This window comes from Oryzias melastigma, linkage group LG2, assembly GCF_002922805.2.
Source record: "Oryzias melastigma strain HK-1 linkage group LG2, ASM292280v2, whole genome shotgun sequence".
NCBI classification, from domain to species: domain Eukaryota; kingdom Metazoa; phylum Chordata; class Actinopteri; order Beloniformes; family Adrianichthyidae; genus Oryzias; species Oryzias melastigma.
Window position 1 is genome coordinate 3,845,262 of NC_050513.1, and position 234 is coordinate 3,845,495.

Here is a 234-nt window from a genome sequence, read left to right on the forward strand (position 1 = left end):
CAAACAGTAAGCTATGCTGCATGATCGACAACACCAATAAAATCAAAGGAAAATAATTTTCTAATAGTGCAGCACAAACACATGAAGTAAAATTGATTTAATTTTCTTCCACTTTTTCACATTTTCACATCTCACACCTGGTTCACACTAGGGGTGTAACGGATCACAAAACTCACGGTTCGGATCGTGTCACGGTTTTAGGGTCACGGTTCGGATCATTTTTCGGATCAGTTG